Source organism: Dendrobates tinctorius, unplaced genomic scaffold (genome assembly GCF_039654945.1).
Source record: "Dendrobates tinctorius isolate UK_male_01 unplaced genomic scaffold, ASM3965494v1 ptg000063l, whole genome shotgun sequence".
Lineage (NCBI taxonomy): Eukaryota > Metazoa > Chordata > Amphibia > Anura > Dendrobatidae > Dendrobates > Dendrobates tinctorius.
This window is the reverse complement of record NW_027361731.1, coordinates 14,390,464-14,414,380: the sequence shown is the minus strand read 5'-3', so window position 1 is coordinate 14,414,380 and position 23,917 is coordinate 14,390,464. Positions and strand designations below refer to the sequence as shown.

General features: G+C 47.3%; 2 protein-coding genes across 2 annotated transcripts in view; both read right to left on the bottom strand.

The window, feature by feature from the left end:
* Positions 1 to 6,285, bottom strand: part of LOC141093988 (uncharacterized) — a 61,326-nt gene extending 55,041 nt beyond the window's left edge. The window contains exon 1 of the mRNA XM_073579663.1: positions 6,162 to 6,285. The gene's annotated coding sequence lies outside the window, so the exon portion shown is untranslated. The remainder of the gene's footprint in view (positions 1 to 6,161) is intronic.
* Positions 1 to 23,917, bottom strand: part of LOC141094286 (uncharacterized) — a 1,055,204-nt gene that overhangs the window by 211,955 nt on the left and 819,332 nt on the right. The gene's annotated exons all lie outside the window — the stretch shown is intronic.

The window sequence follows — 23,917 nt, the reverse complement described above, 5'->3', positions numbered from 1 at the left end:
ATCATCAAGCAGTATACAATGACTTGGGTCCACATAAACAGCTGCCAGAAAAATTTTATTTTCCAATAGCTGTCTCTCTCTCCGTTTCATTGAAGCAGTAATGCCATCTGCGATTAAACCTCCTCTTTGGGACAGGCAAAATAGCAAGTTCTTCCACTCACTTATGAAAATTCCAGGAGTTAAATCCTCAGCTTGTAATTTTTTGGTCACGGTAAATGGGTGGTTAAGCAATTCCTTCAATTCAGCCACCTGTGTCCACTGACCTTCATTTAGGGTTACCTGAGGGTTCACCATATCTATAAGAAAAGGTTTTAGTTCAAGCAATCACTCAATCATTAAATAAGTGCTGCCCCACTGAGTGGCTTGATCGACAATTGCCCCTTTCCCAGCACGTCTCTTCAAGATGGAATCAATTTTAGGGGTTTTGGCGTCAATAACCAATTTCCTCACTTTTCCAATCAGATTTCCAGCATGTCCCTCTTGCAGACTACCTCTTATTGCCAGATGCAGCATGTGCACAACTTTCTCACTTTCTCCAGCTCCGGGCCCAGGAATCGGATCCTGTGCAGGGCAGGCACCCCTCCCCTTCCTCTCTCTGGTGAGGATAGCAGAAGACAGGACAGAGGAGGGGAGATTGCCCCCTGCAGTCTGGAGCCGGTGCAGGATGGGAGCACTGCAGCATACAAGTGAGTTTTGATAGGTGCGTGCCCCTGCTTCTAGGGGGGCAGCTGTCCCCCCGCCCCTCACTGGCTACGGCCATGATTCACACACAGAGTTTTTGCGGATCAGTTTCTAGTAGTAAAATGCAGTGACTTTGGGCATCCCAGCAAAGTCAATGGGTTTCAAGATATGACATTCAGACACATTGTTTTGTGAGGATCCGTTTTTGGGCTGAATGAGCATGTCAGTTTGTGTGGCATTTTTCTAATCTGCTTTTGCTATTGAAAACATTATCTATGAGCTCAAAAACCTTTCAGGTGATGCAGGTTTTTAAAAAGCTGATCTGCTTTTGCAGCTGAAAAAACGTATCCTCAAAAAACGCAGCAAAAACGCTGTGTGTGAATGTAGCCTTAGGTCAGGAATAGAACAGTCATTTATAGGACATTTCATAAATTTCCCAAATTCCTACGAAAAAATATTCAGCACATTCTGCATTGAACTACTGTACCCAATTTATTATATATTTTAGGAGTCGGTCCATTTTATACCAACTCCACCAAAATGAGCACCGACTCCACAGCCCTGGTCTGAACAGCATCCTTACTCTCACCATCAAACGTTAACTCCTGGGGGGAGGGGACTGATCCTGATGAGACTCATATCAGGGCAAGAAGGGTGACTTCAAGGGCAAGGAATGTGATAACACAAAGGATGATGATGAGAATGTGTTAAGATCCCAGTTGGCGTGAACACAGAAGCACATAGCCGAATAGGTTATCTGAGGAGGGAGACAAGGAGGATACGTTGTAGTGATGCAGCCACTACCATGGCCTGGGTGAGCTGCTCCAGAAATCACGTAAGCTGTGTGCTCATTTCCGCCGTTCGCACCCCTCTGGTCATTGACTTGCATCAATACAGAGGTCTTTATCCATGCACCCATGCCAGTTAACAGACTGATATGTGATGTACAGCTCTGGCAAAAAGTAAGAGACCAGTGCACAGTTTTATAAAAATCAGCTTCTCTACTTGTCTGACAGCCATTCCATTCCAGTGTCAGTTGAATTCCAACAAGAGTACACCTCATTCTACTTAATGTGCTTCTGATTAGGTGATCACCTGAACCAAATCTTATTTAACAAAGGAAAGTATAAAAAAAAATAAATAAATAATAAAAAAAAATAATAATAATGTAGCCATGGCAAAGGAGTTGAAAAGAAAAGTCTTGAGTGAGGAAAAGAAGGGTTCAATTCTGGATTTACTAGCAGAGAGATACAGTGAGCGTCATGTTGCCTCCATCCTTAAAATTTCTAAGACGGCAGTCCATTACAACAAGGTCAAGCAGCAGACATTGGGTAAAACAAAGCTACAGACCCGCAGAGGGCGAAAACGACTCTCCACTGACCGGGATGACAGTCATCTTATTCGAATGTCACTCAGCAACCGAAAGAGGACATCAAGTGACCTACAAAAGGAATGACAAATGGCAGCTGGGGTGAAGTGCACAGCAAGAACAGTTCATAACAGGCTCCTAGAGGCAGGGCTCAAGTCATGTACAGCTAGAAAAAAAAGCCTTTCATCAAAGAAGCGAAAGAGAGCCAGGCTGAAGTTTGCCAAAGACCATAAGGATTGGACCATAGAGGACTGGAGTAAGGTAATCTTCTCTGAAGAGTCTAATTTTCAGCTTTTCCCAACACCTGGTCGTCTAATGGTTAGACGGAGACCTGGAGAGGCGTACAAGGCACAGTGTCTTGCACCCACTGTGAAATTTGGTGGAGGATCGGTGATGATCGGGAGATGCTTCAGCAAGGCTGGAATTGGGCAGGTTAAACTTTGCGAAGAACGTATGAATCAAGCAGCACACAAGGTTATCCTGGAAAAACAGTTGATTCCTTCTGCTCAGGCAGTGTTCCCCAACTCTGAGGACTGGTTTTTCCAGCAGGACAATGCGCCATGCCACACAGCTAGGTCAATCAATGTGTGGATGAAGGTCCAACACATCAAATCCCTGTCATGGCCAGCCCAATTTCCAGACCTGAACCCCATTGAAAACCTCTAGAATGTAATCAAGAGGAAGATGGCTGGTCTCAAGTCATCAAACAAAGAAGAACTGCTAAATTTTTGTACCAGGAATGGCATAAGGTCACCCAAAAATCAGTGTGAAAGACTGGTGGAAAGCATGCCAAGACATATGAAAGCTGTGATTAAAAATCATGGCTATTCCACAAAATATTGATTTCTGAACTCTTCCTGAGTTAAAACATTAGTATTGTTGTTTCTAAATGATTATGGACTGGTTTTCTTTGCATTATTTGAGGTCTGCAAGCACTGCTTTTATTGTTATTTTGACCATTTTTCATTTTCTGAAAATAAATACAAAATTTAGTGCTTGGAAATTCGAAGACATGTGGCAGGAGTTTACAGAATAAAAGGGCAATTTACATTTTATTCAAAAATATACCTATAAAGAGTAAAATCAGACAAACTGAAAATTTTGCAGCGGTCTCTTAATATTTTCCAGAGCTGTATGTGCCGACACGGTGGAATTCCACTCTGCACATGTTGCAGTGACTGTGGTCGCAGCAATGAGCCCTGGCGCAGTATGTCATGTCGTATAGCCTGGGCCAACGCACTATGGACGTGGCGCATATCATGTTTGCAGAGTGGGCACAGATTAAGGACCTGCACAGTTTGGAAACAGCTTCTAAGATGGTTAGCATTGCCGCCGCCGTCATCAGCATCACTATTCCGGTCATCTACATGCCGGAGCAGACTTTGAATAGCCTGCGGTAGGAGATGGTGGTCCCAGAAGAAGAGAAGGAAGCAGAGGAGGATGCGGAAGGGGTAGCATTGTCTCTAAGTTCAAGACTCTCATCACACAGGCGGGTGCCCAGGGAGGGTGGACTACTGCAATACAGGGGGGCTGGTGCTAACAGACAAACTGTTATTGAAGGTGCAAGATCCAAGGAACAAATGGAGGAGGAAGAGGTGATGGGTGAGCAACTGTCAGATGACGAGGATAATCCTCCCCTCTCTGTTGTTCATATTTAGAGGGAAGGGAAGAAGGAAATGAGCCTCATTGTTACCCAGCCACCAACACAGCGTGGGCTTGGACCTCATGATATAGCACTATCTGCAACATGATCCCCATATTGTTATAATTAGGAATAATGCTGACTACTGGGTTGCCACTTTATTAGATTCACGTTATAAAACCAAATGTTGCCTAATGATTCTCGTGCTAGAAAGGGACCTGTGAATGCCGGAATATCGAAACACGCTTTTATACAGCCTCAAGAGACCTTTTCCCCAAGACAGCAGTGATGCACAGGATTCGTATTCCAGATCTACACTTCCAACCTCCGACATGGCAATTCGTCAAGGCCAAAACATTAGCAGCCGCAGCAGTGGAAGAAGCAATTTCTGTGATTCCTTTAACACATTTTTTTAGACCAACTAATGCACCAGCACAACAGAGACCAAGTCTTACATGTGGTGAAAGCATGGAGAGGATGGTGCAGGAGTATCTAGAACGGAATATTAATATCATATTAATGCATCCTTTTTACGGTGATGCATTAATGTCAGGCAACTGCACTCTGTGATATCTTTAGCGTGGCTTCTGCTGATGCTAACATTTGCGGAAATCTGAACAGTCATGGTTGGTCTAGATCTGCTGGGTTAGCTGTAGTGGAAGACGTCTCGGTCCCAATTATACGATTTCTATTCTCGTGACAGTTATTTTACTTTGGAGGTGTCAGGCCCTCATTTTTTAAAGTGTGAACACTCCTGGTTGGATGTCCATCTGCTGTTTTGGGTGTAGTGGAAGACCTGGCGGTCCCCATTATACTATTTCTACTGAAGTGAAATTGATGCCACTTTTGTGGTGTCTACCAATAATTTTTGGAAACGTGAACACTCCTGGTTTGGTCTCCTTCATGCGTGTTGCCTGCAGCAGAAGGCCTCAGAGACCATCAGGCCTCCACTTCCCATGTTACTATCCTTACATTTTTCTGACAATGGTAGTCTACAAAACTGGCATTTATGCCACCTGAGTGTTGCTCAGCATGAAACTAGTAGAGGTGTTGCATGTGGTATATGGGTTCCCAGCAGAGAGGGCCTACACCGATCCCTCACCCACCTCATCTGACTGTGATGTCAATAGACAGCTGTAAGTGCTGTAAATTCTGTCCCAGACCCAGATACCTCATGCCTGGCTGATGGCTGCAGTGCCATGCTACAATTACCACTGTGGGTGAATTGAGGCCACTTTCCGGATGTCTATTCCTAATTTGATGTGTTTTGTCAGCATTTGGGGCCATTCTAATCTGTTGTCCATGCGTTTGTTTTTGCCTCCCATTGAGCTGAATGGCGTTCAGTTATGTCCAGCGAAAACTCAAAGAATTAAACGGCGAATATTGCAAATTCCGTAATCCGAACATTGAAATATTCCCTCATCTCGGACGAGAGCAACCACTGACCCTGTATCTCCACCCCCAGTAATCGGAAACTCCAGCACCGACCTCCACCCGCTGAGCCACACTCTACATAGAGAATAATGGAGCCTCCAGCACCGACCTCCACCCGCAGAGCCGCACTCCACATAGAGAATAATGGAGCCTCCGGCACCGACCTCCACCCGCAGAGCCGCACTCCACATAGAGAATAATGGAGCCTCCGGCACCGACCTCCACCCGCAGAGCCGCACTCCACATAGAGAATAATGGAGCCTCCGGCACCGACCTCCACCCGCAGAGCCGCACTCCACATAGAGAATAATGGAGCCTCCAGCACCTACCTCCACCCGCAGAGCCGCACTCCACATAGAGAATAATGGAGCCTCCAGCACCGACCTCCACCCGCAGAGCCACACTCCACATAGAGAATAATGGAGCCTCCAGCACCTACCTCCACCCGCAGAGCCACACTCCACATAGAGAATAATGGAGCCTCCAGCACCTACCTCCACCCGCAGAGCCACACTCCACATAGAGAATAATGGAGCCTCCGGCACCGACCTCCACCCGCAGAGCCGCACTCCACATAGAGAATAATGGAGCCTCCGGCACCGACCTCCACCCGCAGAGCCGCACTCCACATAGAGAATAATGGAGCCTCCGGCACCGACCTCCACCCGCAGAGCCACACTCCACATAGAGAATAATGGAGCCTCCGGCACCGACCTCCACCCACAGAGCCGCACTCCACATAGAGAATAATGGAGCCTCCAGCACGACCTCCACCCGCAGAGCCGCACTCCACATAGAGAATAATGGAGCCTCCGGCACCGACCTCCACCCGCAGAGCCACACTCCACATAGAGAATAATGGAGCCTCCGGCACCGACCTCCACCCGCAGAGCCGCACTCCACATAGAGAATAATGGGGCCTCCGGCACCTACCTCCACCCGCAGAGCCACACTCCACATAGAGAATAATGGAGCCTCCAGCACCGACCTCCACCCACACTCCACATAGAGAATAATGGAGCCTCCAGCACCGACCTCCACCCGCAGAGCCGCACTCCACATAGAGAATAATGGAGCCTCCAGCACCGACCTCCACCCACAGAGCCGCACTCCACATAGAGAATAATGGAGCCTCCAGCACCGACCTCCACCCGCAGAGCCACACTCCACATAGAGAATAATGGAGCCTCCGGCACTGACCTCCACCCGCAGAGCCACACTCCACATAGAGAATAATGGAGCCTCCAGCACCGACCTCCACCCGCAGAGCCGCACTCCACATAGAGAATAATGGAGCCTCCAGCACCGACCTCCACCCGCAGAGCCACAGTCCACATAGAGAATAATGGAGCCTCCAGCACCGACCTCCACCCGCAGAGCCGCACTCCACATAGAGAATAATGGAGCCTCCAGCACCGACCTCCACCCACAGAGCCGCACTCCACATAGAGAATAATGGAGCCTCCAGCACCGACCTCCACCCGCAGAGCCTCACTCCACATAGAGAATAATGGAGCCTCCAGCACCGACCTCCACCCGCAGAGCCGCACTCCACATAGAGAATAATGGAGCCTCCGGCACCGACCTCCACCCGCAGAGCCGCACTCCACATAGAGAATAATGGAGCCTCCAGCACCGACCTCCACCCGCAGAGCCGCACTCCACATAGAGAATAATGGAGCCTCCGGCACCGACCTCCACCCGCAGAGCCACACTCCACATAGAGAATAATGGAGCCTCCAGCACCGACCTCCACCCGCAGAGCCGCACTCCTCATAGAGAATAATGGAGCCTCCAGCACTGACCTCCACCCGCAGAGCCACACTCCACATATATGGCTGCTCTGTGCGCACAGGACCTGTGATGAGGTCACAGGAGGGGAGGAGTCAGGGGTCACATGATCAGGGGCCTCAGTGTGTGCAGGACTCTGCTGTGCTGGTTGTCATGGTGCTGGATGAGGGGAAGTTTGTGTGGGGTCAGGACGGGTTTACAGAGTGGATGTAGCAGAGCCGTGTGTGTACAAGGTGCACGGAGTAGAGCCGCGCGAGTACAGGGTATCCGTACTGGAGCTGTGTGTGCATGAGGTGTCTGGATCGGAGTGCGTTTGAGGTGTACGGAGCTGATCCGTGTGTGTACAAGCCTGGTGCCGCGTACCCTATCAGCTTCACCAGGGAGACAGCGTGGTCTGTGACTACTACGCTCACAAATTAGACACCTTCCTCTGGTTCATACAGGTGACAGGATGTTCAGCATTTCGGAGGCCCGCGTGCTGCTGGATCAGTGGTGGAGACAGAACAAGTAGAGGCGGTTTTAGATTGGATGGCTGACAGTGCCTCCAGTTCCTTCCCTTTGTCTTCCTCCTGGTCTCCTACTGAAAGCGCAGAGTTGGCACCTGCGGACCATGGGCATCTGTCTTATACAATTCTAGTACCCGTGTTGGTAAGAACAAGGGAGATATTTATTGATACGTGCTGGTACGAGGTGGGGACACCTCAATGGGAGAAATAGTGTCGTCTGGGGACTGAGTAGCAAGGGACCAAATTTGTACACCGGTAGCAGAACATTTTTTGCTTTTTATTTCAATCCAATGAAATATCACATAAGGCAGGTTCTACAATATATATGACAATAATCAATTTTTGTAGCAAAAAATATTTTGTGAACCGTACCAGGCTAAACTCTTTAAAAAATGTAACTGTAATTTTACACAAAGCACGTAAAGCAGGTTCTGCAGTATATAGTATATGACAATTATATGACAATAGTACTCCTACACTCCTAAACGCTTTGCAGAAAGTGCAAATCTAGGAAAAAATTATAAAGGAGTGTAGTACAGTAATCCTCTTCAGGTGTCCGCTTCTTCTCCATCCTCGGGAGGCTGGTGGGACTACTTCCACCTGCTTCCTGGAACTCTGATTCCCATGTGCCTGGGCTGTAAGTGACCTGGCTTCGGGTATTGCCGGAGCCCTCGACATGTAGAAATGGGCAACAGCTCCCTGTGTCACCTGCATCATCGCCTGCTCCCGCATAGGAGGTGAGGAGCCCCAAGGACAGTAAGGGGATTTGTCAATTTTAGTGATTTTTAGACGCTGCTGTATTTCCTGCTGGGTTAAGCAGGTGACATTTAATGGAGATTTTTTATCCCTGATCATGTTATCTGTCATAGGATTTTCTTGTGTAAATACTGTTGAAAAAAAGTCATTTAGCATATTGGCTTTTTCCTCATCCACCATTTCACCCAGACTATTTTTAAGGGGGCCAACACTATCATTTTTTAGCTTCTTACTATTTATGTAGTTAAAGAATATTTTGGGATTATTTTTACTTTCTCTGGCAATGAGTCTCGCTGTCTCAATCTTTGCTGTCTTGATTTGCTTTTTACAGAATTTATTTAATCTTCTGTATTTAGTTAATGCCTCATCACTACCTACTTGCTTTAATTCTCTAAATGCTTTATTTTTGTCTCTTATTGCGCCCCTTACAGCTCTATTTAGCCATAGTGGTTTCCTCCTATTTCTAGCATGTTTATTCCCATACGGTATATATTGTGCACAGGTCCTATTCAGGATGCTAATAAACGTCTCCCATTTTCTTTGTGTATTTTTATGTCTCAGGATATCGTCCCAGTTAATTGCACCAAGATCATCTCTCATCCGTTGGAAATTTGCCTTCCTGAAGTTTAGTGTCCTTGTAACCCCTCTACTACACATCTTATTAAAGGATACATGAAAACTTATTAATTTGTGATCACTATTACCCAAGTGACCCCCAACCCTTACATTTGATATGCGGTCTGGCCTGTTGGATAATATTAGGTCTAGCAGTGCCCCCCCTCTTGTTGGGTCCTGAACCAGTTGTGAAAGGTAATTGTCTCTCATAGTTGTCAAAAACCTGTTACCTTTGCTGGAACTGCATGTCTCTGATCCCCAATGTATTTCAGGGTAGTTGAAGTCCCCCATAATAATGACTTCTCCTTGAGTCGCAGCTTCATCTCATGGGCGGACATACCGCCGGTTCAACCGGTGCATTGCACCGGGGCCCAGAGTCTCCAGGGGGCCCCTGCAGGGCGGCTAATGATGAGGGCAATCTGGCCGGTTTCTCTGGGCCTGAGGTTCCAGGGGGCCCCTGGCCAGATTGCCCTCATGTGCGGCGGGCAGGGAGCGATCCAAGCAGCTCCCCTGCCTGCAAGAGAAAACAGCAGGAGCGGAGCTGCGAGGATCCTTCCTGCCCAGCGCCAGCGCTTCTTGTGTCTCTCTGACACAGAGAGCAGCGTCACTGAACGACGTCAGAGACACAGGAAGCAGCCGGAGGGCAGAGGCGGTGATGCTGCGGAGCGGACATGTGAAGTACTATGCTGCCTGTCGCTGCTGCTGTGTGTGCGTGGGATTGTGTATATGTGTGTGCATGTATGTAGAATGATGATGGGAGTGATGGGGAGAAGGCAATGATGTAGTATGTGTGTGGAGTGGATTTGTGTGTGTGTGTGTATGTATGTGTCATGTGTGTGTGTGGATCGATGTGTATGTGTGTGTGTAGGTGGAGAAGGCCATGATGGGGTGATGGGGAGAAGGCCATGAAGGGGTGATGGGGAGAAGGCCATGATGGGGTGATGGGGAGAAGGCCATGATGGATTGATGGGGAGAAGGCCATGGTGGGGTGATGGGGGAGAAGGCCATGATGGGGAGAAGGCCATGATGGGGTGATGGGGAGAAGGCCATGATGGGGTGATAGAGAGAAGGCCATGATGGCGTGATAGAGAGAAGGCCATGATGGGGTGATAGAGAGAAGGCCATGATGGGGTGATAGAGAGAAGGCCATGATGGAGGTGATGGGGAGAAGGTCATGATGGGGAGAAAGCCATGATGGAGGTGATGGGAAAAGGCCATGATGGAGGTGATGGGGAGAAGGCCATGATGGAGGTGATGGGGAGAAGGCCATGATGAGGTGATGGGGAGAAGGCCATGATGGTGGTGATGGAGAAAAGGCCTTGATGGTGGTGATGGGGAAAAGGCCATGATGGAGGTGATGGGGAAAAGGCCATGATGGAGGTGATGGGGAAAAGGCCATGTTGGAGGTGATGGGGAAAAGGCCATGAAGGAGGTGATGGAGAAAAGGCCATGATGGAGAAAAGGCCATGATGGAGGTGATGGGGAGAAAGCCATGATGGGGATGATGGAGAGGGCAATGATGGGGATGGTGGGGGAAGATGAAATGATGGAAGTGGTGGAAAGGGCAATGATAGGGTGGGGGAGAAGGCAATGATGGTGGTAGTGGAAAAGACAATGATGAGAGTTATGGGGAAGGAGGCAATGATGTGGGTGTTGAAAGGGCAATGATGGGGTGGCAGGGGAGAAAGCAATGATAGTGGTGGGGTAGAAGGCAATGATGGAGGTGGGGGAGAGAACAATAATGGGATGCGTGGGGAGGAAGACAATGAGGGGTGTGGGGGATGGGAGGAAAGGGGACTTATAATGGCCTTAGGAACAGGGGGAGGTGGAGGAAGACATTATCGCTTATTATGTCTAACACAGTCCCTTAGTATATAGTGTACTCACTTATTATGTCTAACACAGTCCCTTAGCATATAGTGTACTCACTAATTCTGTATAACACCATCCTTAGTTACATAGTTTCCTCTTTTATTATGTATAACTCCGTCCCTTATTACGTACCATCCTCTCTAGTTATATATGGTGCCATCCCTTATTATATAGCTTCCTCTGCTGTTATGTACAGTGCTGTCTCTTACATAGTGTATTCTTGTTAATTTTGTTATTAACAGTGCCCTCTTTTATTACATAGTCCCCTCTCTTTTTAGATATAAAATGACTGCTGATGGAGGAGCTGGTGACCAGATGACCAGTCCATCATCTCCTCCATTAGAAAGGAAGCTTTCCCAGCCATCTTTGCATTATACAGCTAACAAGACAGGACGGTATGTAATAAAAAACAGGGCTCTATATAATCCAATATGTAAGGAACGGTGCTGTACATAGCAAGAGAGGGCACTGTATAATAAGGGACAGCAATATACATAATAAAGGAGACTATGTAGTATGTACATGTATGTGTGTGGCGCAATATATATATATATATATATATATATACAGCTGTGGCCAAAAGTATTGACACCCCTGCAATTCTGTCAGATAATACTCAGTTTCTTCCTGAAAATGATTGCAAACACAAATTCTTTGGTATTATTATCTTCATTTAATTTGTCTTAAATGAAAAAACACAAAAAGAATTGTCCTAAAGCCAAATTGGATATAATTCCACACCAAACATAAAAAAGAGGGTGGACAAAAGTATTGGCACTGTTCGAAAAATCATGTGATGCTTCTCTAATTTGTGTAATTAACAGCACCTGTAACTTACCTGTGTTGGCAATAACTAAATCACACTTGCAGCCAGTTAACATGGATTAAAGTTGACTTAACCTCTGTCCTGTGTCCTTGTGTGTACCATATTGAGCATGGAGAAAAGAAAGAAGACCAAAGAACTGTCTGAGGACTTGAGAAACCAAATTGTGAGGAAGCATGAGTAATCTCAAGGCTACAAGTCCATCTCCAAAGACCAGAATGTTCCTGTGTCTACCGTGCGCAGTGTCATCAAGAAGTTTAAAGCCCATGGCACTGTGGCTAACCTCCCTAGATGTGGATGGAAAAGAAAAATTAACAAGAGATTTCAACGCAAGATTGTGCGGATGTTGGACAAAGAACCTCGACTAACATCCAAACAAGTTCAAGCTGCCCTGCAGTCCGAGGGTACAACAATGTCAACCCGTACTATCCGTCGGCGTCTGAATGAAAAGGGACTGTATGGTAGGAGACCCAGGAAGACCCCACTTCTTACCCAGAGACATAAAAAAGCCAGGCTGGAGTTTGCCAAAACTTACCTGAAAAAAGCCTTAAACGTTTTGGAAGAATGTTCTCTGGTCAGATGAGACAAAAGTAGAGCTTTTTGGGCAAAGGCATCAACATAGAGTTTACAGGAGAAAAAAAGAGGCATTCAAAGAAAAGAACACGGTCCCTACAGTCAAACATGGCGGAGGTTCCCTGATGTTTTGGGGTTGCTTTGCTGCCTCTGGCACTGGACTGCTTGACCGTGTGCATGGCATTATGAAGTCTGAAGACTACCAACAAATTTTGCAGCATAATGTAGGGCCCAGTGTGAGAAAGCTGGGTCTCCCTCAGTGGTCATGGGTCTTCCAGCAGGACAATGACCCAAAACACACTTCAAAAAGCACTAGAAAATGGTTTGAGAGAAAGCACTGGAGACTTCTAAGGTGGCCAGCAATGAGTCTAGACCTGAATCCCATAGAACACCTGTGTAGAGATCTAAAAATGGCAGTTTGGAGAAGGCACCCTTCAAATATCAGGGACCTGGAGCAGTTTGCCAAAGAAGTATGGTCTAAAATTCCAGCAGAGCATTGTAAGAAACTCATTGATGGTTACCGGAAGCGGTTGGTCGCAGTTATTTTGGCTAAAGGTTGCGCAACCAAGTATTAGGCTGAGGGTGCCAATACTTTTGTCTGGCGCATTTTTGGAGTTTTGTGTGAAATGATCAATGTTTTGCTTTTTGCTTCAATCTCTTTTGTGTTTTTTCATTTAAGACAAATCAAATGAAGATAATAATACCAAAGAATTTGTGTTTGCAATCATTTTCAGGAAGAAACTGAGTATTATCTGACAGAATTGCAGGGGTGTCAATACTTTTGGCCATAGCTGTATATATAAATAAATATCTTTGTCGCCATAAAAGGAAGGGGGCCCAGACATATTTCTTGCACAGGGGCCCCAAGCTGTCAGTGTCCGCCCCTGCTTCATCTATTTGCTTTGTGAGGATATTCTCAGTTGCTTCCATTACTTTTGGAGACTTATAACAAACCCCTATCAGTAATTTATTATTTTTCCCCCTCCCCTTATCTCCACCCACAGGGACTCTACATATTCATTAGGCCGGGGTCACACTAACCGACGCAAAATGCGGTCCGTATTTTACATGCGTAATATCCGGGTGCGTACGCCGCCGAACTCTGGCTCCCAATTCTTCAACTATAAGCAATACTTTTCTGTTGTATTGTTGGCTCTGGCCGACCCTCAATACAAGTGTATAATTGTTGACATTGGGGCCTATGGAAGGACGGGAGACTCTAGAGTCTTCAATACTTCCATTAAGGTTCGGCGGCTACGCACCAACCAGTTGGATCTACCACCACCACGCCAGCTACCAGGCTCCACTCAAGAATCAGTCCCTTATGTCCTTGTGGCAGATGAGGTGTTTCAGTTAACGCGCAATGTCATGAGGCAATATCCCCAGCGCAACCTGGACCACAGGCGCAGAATTTTTAACTTGCGCCTATCACATGCTCAGCGTCTGGTGGAGTGTTCCTTTAGCATTCTTTGTGCCAAATGGCGGGTCCTACGGTCTGCCATTCAGCTGAGTGAACAAAATGTGAATGAAGTTATCAAAGCATGTGTCGTTCTTCATAACTTCACCAGGATACAAGATTGTTCCTCCTCTGCTGGTGTTGTGCGTGGGCTGGACAATGTGCGTAGGGCGAGACCACATCAACCCTCTAGGTAGACCGCTTTCTGGGCTCAAAGTGCGTGATATTTTCACTAATTGTTTTATGTCACCTGAGGGGGAAACTTCTTGGCAAGAGCATGCTGTGTCTATGGTATAAATTTTTGTTTTATGTCTGTCTAAATATATATATTTCAACCCCTCATGATTCTCTGATTGTTTAATTGCCTTGGTAAGCGTATGTTAGTATGCTGATAACTTTTTTCATAATGGAGACAGACGTAAAATGTAGTAGACAAATTTTTACTTTTGCCTTTTTTTTTTTTTTTAAACACATTATTGCCATATGGTAAATGTAGCAATGGCCCAAAGTGACTTTTTTTGCAGATTTGCAAAATTACAAGCAAAACATTTTCAGAAACCAAAAAAATAACAAAAAACTATTATGCAAGACCGATATTCCTACATTACAAATGTTGGTAGGTCAGGGGAGGAGAAGGCGGAAGACCAGCCTGTGTTTGCTGCTGGCTACTTTGCCCAACTTGGCCACTGCCCTGTGTGGGGGCATACTATTGCCCATGATGTGGGTAGTGTACTGCCTCCTGTGATTGTGGTGGGTTCTGGGCTGACTGAGATTGGAGAGGGGCCTCTTGTTGAGGCTGGTAGGCCCGTGGCTCATACCCACCAAAATAGCCATGTCGTCCCCAACCAGGTTGGGACCAGCCCCCAACACTGGGTGGGGACAAGTGGCCATAATGGTGAGGTTGGCTAGAGGCAGACATATGTGGCTGCTGTGGGCAAGGTTGGGTAGGGGGAGGAAGGGGGTGAGGTGTAGGCCCACGTGTTTGAGGATCCTCAGAGCCTGCTTGAGCAAGCATGTGTGTGGGGTGTCTAAGGCGCATCAGATTCCTTGGGGAAAGCTGCCACCTCTCCAGATATTCAAATAACTCATATGGGGTATTGGGGTGTGTGCTTGCATCAAGCAAAATCTGAAAACATCCTTGAATACGTAGCTTCACCTCACTGAAAGGGCCCAAAGATGCATGAGTATGCCTCCTCCCCATCATCATTATTGACTCGAGCAAGGTAGTTCAGTACCCCTGTGTCAACATTGGTATGGGTATCTTGGGCAGGGATCTGGCGCCTTCTTCCTCACCGGGATGGTCCAGCAGGCTGTGGGGAGCCCTGTATCTGGGCAGTTGGGCTGCTGCTGATATTGCCCTGCTCCTCCTGTATGGCGGATGGTGCTGCAGCAGACGGTCCTGCTTGTTGATGTGGTCCTGGTGGTGGGGTTTGTGGTGCAGGCACTGGGTTTTCAGGAGAGGAAACTTCACCCATGCTTCTTAGAGGGGGAGAAGACGGGCCAGACACCTCTTCTCCAGCCACAGGATCAATGATGGGCTCTGTATCTGAGCCAGTTTCCCTTTCTGTAAGGTTTCACTGAGTTCTGTTATGAAATAGAACATAGCCAAAATTCAAAACATTAGTTTTGTACCTGCAAAGTATCTGTGTAATGTGGTGTGAGGTATCTACTTACGGTCTCAGATCCAGAATAGGAGCGAGGAAGGAGAGGCGATCATAAAATATATATTTTCTCTTTGTGTGGCCCACATCACCACTCCTGGCCCGCTGCTGACGTTCCCGCCTGTATTGGTCGCGGATGCTGCGCCAGCGTCTCATCACATCTTTCACTGCAATGTGACAGGAAATATTCTAAATTTCACATATTTGCTAGCTAAAATTTGCTAAAAGTAGCCTAGTCATGTGGACTTCTAGAGTGTGCTTTCTACCCAGGGTGGCATATATAATTGGGGCATCCAGGCAAGATACACAGGGTCACAATAGTTCAGGGGTCAAGTAACTACTGTTAACTTGGTTGCCTAGGAGGATGAGGTGCTTGTGGCCAGGAACAAATTATGTAAGTGTAAAACAATGGTTCAAATAAAAATCTACACGCCTCATGAGGCAAAAAGGCCAAGCACAGGAAGGAAGGGAGGGCTTATTCCAAATGCCTTTTTTGATGTGAGGTAATTTTAAACACTTTTTTGTTTGTACTTACTCATTTGCTGCTACTCCTCACGTGGCCGATCACCAAAATCGTGGAACATCTGGCGACATATGCGCCTCCATGACGCCTCCGTTCTTGCCCGGTTGGCATAATGGGCATCACGTTGGTCCCAGATTTCCGGGCGCTCCTGCACTAAGACAATAAGCATCTCCACATTGAGGTAGTAGGGTGCCATGATGCTCTACTCCATGGAGGCGTACTTCCTGGATGTCTGGAGTGCTTTTTGAGCTAATTAGCATGTCTAAGCTTCCTGATGATGGATTGGCCCATTTCCTGTCACCTGCCAAAGACCTGCGTATTTCTCGCAAGTCACACGTGTGGTCCATGTGTAATGCATATTTCCAGGACGTCCTATCCTGACAGCACCATGGGGGTTGTCCTTTCATCCTTACAGGGACAGGAAATGCACGAGAGGTTAAAGGTCCCCTCCCACATCCACACTCCAGTGTTTATCCTGTCCCTGTAAGGACAGGCACGAGAGCGCCGCAGAAGCGTGGCATCCAGCAAGAAACTTACCGAGGAGGAGCAGGGTCCAAACGACAGATCCTCCCGTCAGATTGCCAGGGGCGGCACCCCTCTAAGGGGGGTTCTCCGCCAGGTGTCCCGTGGAGCGCTGCTCCGGGACTCGGAGCCACTTCCCCTCAGCAGGGCTCTCGGATTCCGCCGCATCACCCAGAGACGCTGGAAGCGTCGGAGGTTGCGTCACTTCCGGGCGCCTGATGACAACTTCCAGCGGCGCCATGACAGATCAGCGCAGCCAGACGTGGCAGGGGAGATCATCTGCAGGACAACGTAGGATAAAACTGGGGAGGGGGACGACCAGGCAGAGACGCGGTAAACACTCCCCACCATGGGAAACGCCGCACAGCCAGCGTCCGTAAGTAGGACTCTGGAGGGGGGCTGTACATTCCAAAGGCAGGAGCTTAATAAAACTCCTGTGCTTGTAGGAGAAGACGGCACTGGCAGCCACAGGATCGACCTCCAGGAGACCCAAGTGCCCCATCGGTACCACTAAATTGCCGGGGTCATGGAAAAAACTCCTATGTGAGAAGTGCACCCTGAAGATCATCATGCCCGAACAGGCCTCTCTGTTCGCAGAGATGCGTACAATGGTCAGAGAAGAGGTCCAGGCATCCGTCTCCGGACTGCTACCCACTCAGTCTTCCAGCCAGCCCCAGGCTAAGAGAACAAGATTGGAGTCCGATCAGTCGTCGGACGAGGAGATCCTTGACTTGGAGGAGGAGGGTGAGATCACCTCGGAACCCCTGGCTATGGGGAAGAGATACCTTTTCTCCTCGGACAACACGGACGAGCTTCTCAGCGCCGTGAGAAGCACCATGCAGATTGAGGAGGCCCCAAAGACTAAATCCATCCAGGACGAGATGTTCGGAGGCCTGAGAGCGAGGATCCGTCAAGTCTTTCCAGTTAACGACCATATCCGTTCGATGATTCTGGAGGAATGGGAGGACACAGAGAAACGTCTAGTCATACCTCGAGACTTTAAACTTAGACTACCGTTTAGCCAGGAGGACATCAACACTTGGGACGAGGTGCCTAAAATCGACACCCCGGTGGCCAGGGTATCGAAGAAGACATCGATTCCCTTTGAAGATTCCTCCAGCCTCAAGGAACCCATGGACAAGAAGGCCGATGTACTCCTGAAAATGGCTTGGGAGGCTCTGCGGCGGTTATGAAGACAAACATAGCCGCCACATCGGTCGCCAGATCCATGCACCTATGGATCGACCACCTAGAACAACAACTAAAAGATAAGACCCCTAGGCTTTCCCGTTAAAAATCGCAACCGGATTCCTGGCGGACACCTCTGCCGAATCCGTACGATTCGCGGCCAGGAATAATTCTTTTTCCAGTGCGGCTCGTCGAGCCATTTCATCTGGTCAGGGGACTATCAGTCAAAAAATAAGTTGTGTGCCATACCCTTCTCAGGTGGGAAGGTATTTGGGCCGGCCTTAGATAAGATCCTGAAGAATACCTCGGAAGACAAAAAAGGTCTTCCAGAGGAAAAACCAAAAAAAACCATTTCCCTTTCAGAGACCCCGGCTTAACCAGAGGCAGGCAGGAATATAAAGGGAAGGGGAAATCACCTCACTGGGATTACACGAAAGGGGGGAAAAGTAGGGCTCCCCCGTCCCGCTCCAGACAAAGCTCCAGGAGCAGGAAACAATGACGCCATACCTGTGGGGGGGTCGCCTCTGACACACTTCGCAGGGGCATGGGAACTCATCTCCCAAAACCGGTGGATCCTCAATACGGTCTCCCAGGGCTATACCCTCGAATTCACAGAGCCCCCCCAGCACAGTTCGTCGTAACAAATCCTTGGTCCAGATCCCTTATAGATCCCATTTAGGCAGACATAAAAGACATGCTAGAATCAGGAGTAGTAGTCCCGGTCCCAGAAAAGGAAAGATGGCAGGGCCACTATTCAACCCTCTTCATCGTAAAAAAAACGTCGGGAGACAGTCGCACCATTATAAATCTAAAACCATTGAATCAGTGGCTCCGATACAAAAGATTCCGTATGGAGTCTCTAAAGACCACCACCCCGCTGATAGACCGGAATGCAGCTATGTGCACAATTGATCTAAAAAGCGTATACTATCACATTCCCATCCACCCTCACTCTCTGAAATTCCTGCGCTTCGCACTAAAAAAGGAAGCAGGTACTACCACTTTCAGTTTCAGGCTCTTCCCTTCGGCTTGGCTTCAGCACCTCGAGTATTTAAGAAACTGGTCGCCGAGATGGTGGCGCAGTTGAGGCAGAACGACATAATCATCGTTCCATACCTAGATGACTTCCTGGTAATATCCCAGTCAACGTCAGAGTTAAAGCAGCAACTGGTCTCAGTAATAACCACGCTCGAAAGCCTAGGTTGGGTCTTGAACAAGCAGAAGTCGGACCTGCAGCCCAGTACCCAGAAGAAGTTCCTGGGAGTCAGGTTGGATTCCAGGAGAAGAATCTCGTTTCTACCAGAAGAGAAAAAGAAACTCATCAGGGACAAGGTTCATCAGCTATGGGGGAGCAGATATCCATCAGGACGGCTATGAAGATCCTGGGTTCCCTGACCGCTTGTATACCCTGCGTAAGGTGGTGCCAGGCCCACACAAGAGGCCTACAAAGGGAGATCCTAACAAAATGGGACAGACAGCAGTCCTCTCTGGACAAGATGGTGGATCAGTCACAGAAATATCAGCCAGGGAGTGCCTTGGATCCTGTCACCATCCGTAATGATCGTCACGGACGCCAGCAGAGATGAATGGGGGAGCCCATCTGAAAGGAAGGTATCTGCAGGGAACATGGCCCAGGAACATCAGGACACAGTCCTCAAATTACAGAGAGCTACAAGCAGTGTGGGAGACGTTAAAACGAAGCCGCTCAGAGCTACAGGATCAACATATAAAGATCATGTCAGACAACATGACTACAGTAGCCATCCTACGGCATCAGGGGGGACCAAGGCACAGGAAACTGCAAGACCTAGCAACTCGCATCCTCATCTGGGCAGAAAACAATGTTCGCTCCTTGTCAGCAGTACACCTAGAAGGCTCCCGGAACAGCATAGCCAATTATCTGAGCAGACAGGAAGTCCGAGCCACCGAGTGGGAATTGAAGGAAGAGATCTTCAGAGATCTATGCCACCGGTGGGGAACCCCCCAGCTGGATCTTTTTGCGACAAGGAAGAACGCCAAACTGAAGAGATTCTATTCCCTCAACCCAGCAGACCATCCAGAAGGAGTCGACGCCCTGAGCCAGAGTTGGAGAAAGGAACTGCTGTACGGTTTTCCCCCTATCGCTATAATTCCGAGAGTCCACGGGAAGATCCAAGAGGACCGGGTATGGGTGATGCTAATCATACCGTTTTGGCCCAAGCGAAGTTGGTTCCCTCTCCTGAAGAAGATGGCTCAGGAGGGGCCACTCCATTTGCCGATGGCGGAGGATCTACTGTCCCAGGGTCCAGTTCTGCACTCACATCTGGAGAACCTTCAGTTGGCAGAATGGATCCTGAGATGGACATCTTAAAATCCAGAGGCCTCTCCAACCAGGTGATCTCAACGTTGCAGGCTAGTCGTAAACCCGTTACGAGGGCTATATATCGGAAAATTTGGAAGAAGTTCTGCTCGGAACTCCCATAGACCGGCCGAAAATCCCTCAGATCCTTGACTTCCTGCAGGCAGGATTTAATAAGGGCCTAACTCCAAGCACGTCAAAAGTCCAGATAGCGGCTCTAAGTACTTTCTTTAATTTTTCCTTAGCCTCTCACCCATGGATAGCGCAATTTACAAAGGCCATCCAGAGAACATGATAAATAGATTAAGAAACATGGTTATGAGGAGCAAGTGGTCGCATGGATGAGAACAGCTGAGCAGTATGATCCATATTTTAATACTGATGACGAGTTCGCCCAGAATAGGAGAGGGAGAAATCAAATAGTGCAGGGACGAGCAGCAGCCCCTCCTTTACAGCGACAGTCTGTGTCCACAGCTCCCTCCGCCCCTTTGAGTGAGAGTACGGAAATCTCTCTTAGTGACTCAAATGTTACCAGTAGTTGCAGTCCTACAAGGGACAGAATCCAGTTGGTAAGTAGTAAAAGGATTAGTAAGTAGTAAAAGGATAAGAATTGGTTGACTGTTTGGTGTGAATCTGAAAACCCCTCGTTATTGGAAGTCTGAGGAAAAGATTACTGGAGGAGTTGGCTGGTGGGCAGGCATAACGTGGCTCGGACTTGTGAGAGTATATATATTGACTATAAATATTCATTTTAGAGTGCCTCGAGATACCCCGGTCAATTATGAGATAGCGGAGATATTGCAAAGATTTGGAAGTGCAGGAGCCAGTTATTGCCTGGTGGCTTTGAGACACTTTGAGATGAATACTAGTCTGTGAAGTGTACGTGTTACATGTCGTGTGAAAATTGTTTGTGTTCGGTTACTATAGTTGGAAAAAGAGTGAGAAGATTAAGGTCTGATTGGTTTCTGGAAAGAATACATTTGACGACAGTTGTTCCCCATCAGTACAGGAGAGCAAATAAGTTGTATAGAGTATGTATCAGCATTAGGACAGAACAGAGAGCTGCGGTTTAGGTTATTGCTTTGATAGTGGGATTGCTGGCTATTGTAGGTAGACCAGTGGGATCCCACTAATACATAACAGGGCTGAAGATAGGGGTTGCTACCTTTGACAGCTGTTATGGGTGCTAGGCAGGTCAAGTAATACATAACAGGGCTGAAAACAGGGGTCGCTACCTTTGACAGCTGTTATGGGTGCTAGGCACACCAGGTCAGGACAGACTACGGATCTGAGATATAAGATAAAGGACCTGCAAGATTATGAAGCAGTTAACGATACCGCTGACAATTCTTGAAAAGGCAGAAGTGCCAAGGAATGGATGTTTGGATGCTGAGAGATACAACGAGTGTTTAAGTAAGGAGCATGCTGTATGGATTGGAAAATATGATTATGGTGTGCAAGTTGCAGCGTGGATTAGAACTGATATGGTCTGTTTTAATACTAAGAAGTTATGATGAATGATGAAGTTAATACTAAGTGTGATGAAGTTAGAATGAGAGAATGTATGTCAGGCAATCTGCAGGCGTCTCCACACACAGGCTGCTCCCCCTTCCCAAGATCAGTCTGTGTTTCCACAGCTCCCTCCGCCCCTGTAGTAGCGGAGGGGATGAGACCAGCCCCCCTTAAGCAGCCCAAAGAGCGAAGTTATGTGCTGACAGGAGATTTCTTCTGTGTCTGCAGCCTTAACATCTGTATAATTCTATACACCCCATCTCTGGTAGACCCTGGTGATATACCATCAGCCAGGGGTCCCATAGGTGCCAAACACGGGGGGGAGGACTGATCCCCATGTCTCCACAGATGCAAACTAGCTGACTTGTATATGATGCTTCTCCTCTATGCTTATTACCCTTGGGTTGCCACAGAGGTTCACAGACAGTTTCTCCACTCCGGTAAGGAACAGCCCCAAGCAGTTCCTACAGAGGGGAGAAATGAGAAAACATTTTACATTACACTTGCAGACAACACTTACACCTCATAACTATGATTTGAAAAACCCCAGAGAAGCTAGATTTGTAAAAATATGTTACTGATAGGATTGAAGGACGATCTGAGAACAGAAGTAATGAGAATACGGCCAGAATGTATATACAATCCCTTCCCATGTTTAGGGGATAGAGGACCAGATTAACAATAGGAAAGTAAAGAAGCAGCAGAAGGCAACGCCTGTTATGGTGAATATACCTCCGGATACATTTAATAATGCTGTGAAAACTGTGGTGCAGGCGGCAGGTATACTTCACAGTGTAACAGTAGAAAGAGAAGAAAAGGAAAAATGGGATAACAGACCCAGAGAAGTGGAAACAAGAATAGCGATTCCCCCACAGGATGGTCCAATCACTATGACTTAATTAAATCTTCCTCCTGGGAAACAATTAAAATGCCTGATTGATAGGGGGTGAGCCGTACTATAATAAAAAGGATATGCCACAATTCATGACAGAAAAAACGGTACAAGGATTAGGAGCAGGAGGAATGGTTCATCCTTTGTATGAAACAGAGCCTATGAATGTGCGAATAGCTCAGACTACTGACTTATGTGCCCAATTGTTAGTTTCAGAGAAATGTCCGCTGAATATGATAGGCGCTGATATTTTGAATGCTGTCAATGCAATTATTAAGTTTGGGAAAAAGGGAATTACTGTTTCAGGCCCTTTATCGGAAGAAGCACTATCCACGGTGATGTCCATGATGCAGTTAGAAGAACAGGAAAAACAACAGGTTGAGCAAGATGAGGAAATACTGCAAATGCTCGAGCAGATACCAGCTGCAGTATGGGTAAAGGATAAGACAGGTGTTGGTTTAGGATAATACCAGTATTCATTAGATTGAAGCCAGGAACTGTACCGGTGCATATTAGACGATATCCCCTGAGCAGAGAGAAAACAGGTACTGTATGTCTAATGGAAACAGCTTCCTTGTTAATATTTTTGTACCATGAAGTATGTAAGGTCTAAAGAGGTAACTGCTAATCACAAAGGTGAAGGTTTTCTTAGGTCATTGCATTTCACTTCACCTGAAACACATAACACCAGAAGAAAAAGCCATAAGCCAAGCAATGGAGCTCACTTCCATCTGCCACTGAGTATATTCCTGGGGCTGACCAGCTACTGTAGAGAAGTCATACCAACTGACCCCGGAAGCAAAAGAGGGGTTCAAGGACCTGAAGGAAACCATTCTCTCAGCCTCGGCTCTAGGAATTCCAAATTATGTCCTCCACTTCCATTTGCACTGTCATGAATGGGGGGACATGCTAAGGGTATACTGTATTTTTAACATGGCTACTTGCCAATGTGCAAGAGACACCAATCCACCAATCCCTAATGTAGATCAAGAGTTTTATGTAGATATGTCACAGGTTTATCAAAATGAAGTACCTTATACAGGTTATTTATTCAATAGTTGATCAATATAAGGTGGTACAAAGTAAAGCTTTGCCTTCTAGAATGTCTAGGATGTCTACTTGAGAAGCTGAATTGAAAGCACTCGCTGAGGTGTGTGTAATCGCTGAACATTTGACAGAAAATACTTTTACAGATAGCCGCTATGCATTTGGCATCTGCCATGATTATGGTCCCATATGGAAGAGCAGAAAGTTTGTTGGTTCCTCTGGTAAGCCCATTAAAAAAGCAGAATTGGTAGCCCAGCTTCCCAGAGCATTGGAGCTGCCTAAAGAAAGTTGCTATAGTGAAAGTGCAAGCTCACACTAAAGAGCGCACTAAGGAAGCCGAAGGTAATAACCGAACTGATATTGCAGCCAAGGCTGCTGCTTTGTTCCCTCCTCCCGCAGGAACATACACTGTATAGGTGTCGGGGGAGGTGGATCTTCCATTACTCCAAAGCCTGCAAGAACAGGTCTCTGCACCAGAAAAGGAAGAATGGCAAAGGCACACAGGTGCGAAGGAAGAAGATGGATTGTGGAGAGCAGGCGGTAGGTATTGCTTGCCTAGGGCGCTGTTCCCTATGGTATGCTCCCTCTCCCATGGATTAGCACGCCAATCCAAGGATGGAATGGTAAGCCAGATAAAAGCAAGTTGGGTCACACCAGGGTTCCATTATGCCGCTGCAAAATTCATACAGGGATGTGTAATCTGCGCATGCCATAAT